Source organism: Salvelinus sp. IW2-2015, unplaced genomic scaffold (assembly GCF_002910315.2).
Source record: "Salvelinus sp. IW2-2015 unplaced genomic scaffold, ASM291031v2 Un_scaffold939, whole genome shotgun sequence".
In the NCBI taxonomy this organism is placed as follows: Eukaryota; Metazoa; Chordata; class Actinopteri; order Salmoniformes; family Salmonidae; genus Salvelinus; species Salvelinus sp. IW2-2015.
Genome location: NW_019942657.1, coordinates 235,105 through 238,418, shown reverse-complemented (window position 1 = coordinate 238,418; position 3,314 = coordinate 235,105). Strand labels below are relative to the sequence as shown.

Here is a 3,314-nt window from a genome sequence, read left to right as displayed (position 1 = left end):
TGTCATGCTGAAGCAGGAAAGGGCCTTCCCCCAACTGTTGCCACAAAGTTGGAAGCACAGAATCGTCTTGAATGTCATTGTATGCTGTAGTGTTAAGATTTCCTTTCACTGGAACTAAGGGGCCTGGAACTCGGTAGTGTGTTGCAACCGAGGGCAGACGATTTTTACACGCTACGTGCTTCAGTACTCAGCAGTCCCATTCTGTGAGCTTGTGTGGCCTACCACTTTGTGGCTGAGCCGTTATTGCTCCTAGACATTTCCACTTCACAATATCAGCACTTACAGTTGACTGGTGCAGCTCTAGCAGGGCATTTGACTAACTGACTTGTTGAAAAGGTGGCATCCAATGACGGTGCCACATTAAAAGTCACTGAGCTCTTCAGTAAGGCAATTATACTGCCAATGTTTGTCTATGGAGATTGCATGGCTGTGTGCCTGATTTTACACACCTGTCAGCAACGGGTGTGGCTGAAATAGCCAAATCCACTAATTTGAAGGAGTGTCCACATACTTTTGTATATATAGTGTATCTGTGGAATAGTTTGGTGAGTTTTCAGAGCAGTGTAATATATTTTTTCTCACATTAAATAAGAGCTTGTGTATAAATATCCTGTGTTTTTCACCTACTGTACACATATTTACTGTAATGTAAAATTTTACAAATATTAACCTCTTCATAATATCCTCTACAGTGCACATACAATAAAATAAGTAATAAAATAAATATAGTAAAATGTTTATTTCACCCCCAAAAAAGTAATAACAGAGTCTTGTTGAATTCTAACAAACATGAACTAGTAATACTGACTGACACTAGTTAATACTCCATATAGAGATGGCTTTTTCCAAAGAGATTCGTTACCAATCAAGAGTCCTCTAAACACACACGCACACATAGGCACGCGCAAACACACAACACACACATTCTCGTGTGCAGACTTCAGAGGTTTTTCCCCCATGAATCAAAGTGTTGTGAGTGAGGTGTGTTTGTGTTGGAGGTGAGTTTGTGCATGTTTATGTGTGTGTGTTTCAGTTCCAGTCTACACTGTCTTCAATGGCCCATTATTAATGCCTTCTCTATGTTCCTCTTGTCCTCATAGCTGTTCCTCATAGCATCAGCTAGAAACACCTCCAGCTCCCACTCCAAATCTACAGTTGCTGTGTAAATAGCTTTTCTTTAAGCAATATTATTTGTGTTCCCTTTTTGAAAAATAGATTTAAAGGTCTATTGTTATGTAGTCTTATTTGATCTTGGGTTTTGGCCATGGAAATAAAGGATGGACAACAGGGGCGTGGTGTGTGCATGTGGGGTGTGGCCAGGGAGAGAGGAGCGAGACTCATGTGTCATCAGTCGGTGAGGAGGAGTCTTCCTCCTCGCCGTCTCCCCACGGGCTTGTGTCAAGTGTATCTCCACTCCTGACTGAGCTTGCTGAAGAACTCCCCTCTTCTCCACCTCCTCCTCCATCCCTACTTCCCCTTCCTCCTCATGATGTCTCCTTCCCTTTCATCCTTTACACGTCCTCTCCTTCCTCCTCTTCTTTCTTGTCTTCCTCCTCTCCCTGACTGCAGTCCAGCACCATGTGATTGGGGGTGGTTTCTCCTCCTCCCTCCTCCTCCTCTCCTCCTCCTCTTCTTCCTCCTCCTGTCCTCCCTCTGTGTCGTCATCCAAGGTGAGCTTGAACTGGAACTTGTCGATACAGGCGTTGAGCCTCTTGTCTGGGATGGGGGTGGGGAGATGGGGCTCTGGGGGATGGTGCTCTGGTACCAGTCCCTGTTGTCCTCCAGAGTGTCCAGGATGTCCTGGGCGTCAGGGTGCACCAGGTCCCCCCACGTCTCCCACAGAGGGTGCACGATGTAGTCGATGAAGCCCACCTACAGCACACAACACCAGGAGAATCAAACACACTAACGAACATCACACTAATAACAAGCACATTACACGCTAAGGAATTTGTGTAAGCAACATGAGATGACATTTATAACATCAATCATTATTAAGAAAGCGTATATAGTTTCCTAACCTGACTCTTCTCCACAGAAGCAGTGTGTTTGTTCACACATGGGGCTGATCTCCATGCCTCTCTCCCTCTCCTTGTCCCCCTGTCTAAAGAACTCCTCCATTATGCGCTCAGTCCACTCTCTGTACACGACCAGGGGCTTGGTGGGGTTACTTAGGTCCGCACAGTGCACCATGTTCCTCAGCACCTGCAGACACACACATAAGGTCAGTATCACCAGTGCACGGTAGGCGTTGTGAATTTTCTCCAGCCTTATGTTTAGAGGTCAGAGGGGAAAGCTCACCTGGATGCGGTCATTGTAGTGGTCGAGCAGGAGCACTCCTGAACTGGTCACCTTCTTCGTCTCCACCATGGTCTTCAGATCAGCCAGCAAACTCATGTGCTTGGACATAATCCGTCGCCAACACCTTGAGAGGTCAATTAAAGGAGGAGGTCAAACAAAAACATAAAAACATCAGAAAATAACATTTAAATAACTCTTATAAGCCCCGCCCCTTACTGAGCCAGCGGATCAGCCCATTAGTGGTGAGTGTGAGGGGCAGGAGCCTCACCATATCGATAACGAGCTTGCGCAGGCTCTGTCTCTGCCTCTTGCTGAGGTTCTGGAAGATGTCACAGTTGTCCTCGTGGAGCAGCTTGAAGCCCACGGCCAGGTGGTGGTTCTCCAGGACTGACTCATCGTTGTACATCAGAGCCAGCTCCGAGTCTGGGGGAGAGGACAGACAGAACACACAGGTCAGTACAGAACACATACTAGGTCAGAGCACCTGTAGACACACCCCACTAGTACCGTTTTCACATTACAGTGCTGACTCTGGCATTTTCTTTTTAGTATTCAGCTGTGCTACACTGACTAGTGAGCTGAGCCCAACTGAGATGTGGTTCAGGGAGCCTTATTCAGTTATAATGCAGTGTACTGTACAGCGTCCTGTCTCCTCCTTCTCCATTGTAAGGACTCACTGGTGTTGATGAGGAACTGGTTGGACACGCCAGGATGATCCACATCATGGATGGCAGCAGCAAATAACGCAGCCAGGATCTCCAGATCAGTGAACACAGCCTGACAGAGAGAGAGATAGAACACAGTGTAACCAATCACGTTTTAGAACAGCCTACAGGACATGGATGTGCGATGGGAGTTAAGAGTGCACTGTGTGCTTCAAGTTAGTTGTTCTTTGACGTAGCCTCAGTGTGGGGTGAAATTTGGTTCTTACGTCCAGAGCCGGTGTGGACAGCAGGACGTGGGTGGACTGTGACGTCAGCGGCCATTTGGTGAAGGCGCTGTTGGGTACCACG

The 3,314-nt window shown here is 47.1% G+C and overlaps 1 pseudogene; it reads right to left on the bottom strand.

The window, feature by feature from the left end:
* Positions 1-1,511: 1,511 nt before the first annotated feature.
* The window catches only part of LOC112069228 (3',5'-cyclic-AMP phosphodiesterase 4C-like), a 57,983-nt pseudogene continuing 56,180 nt past the window's right edge, over positions 1,512-3,314 (bottom strand).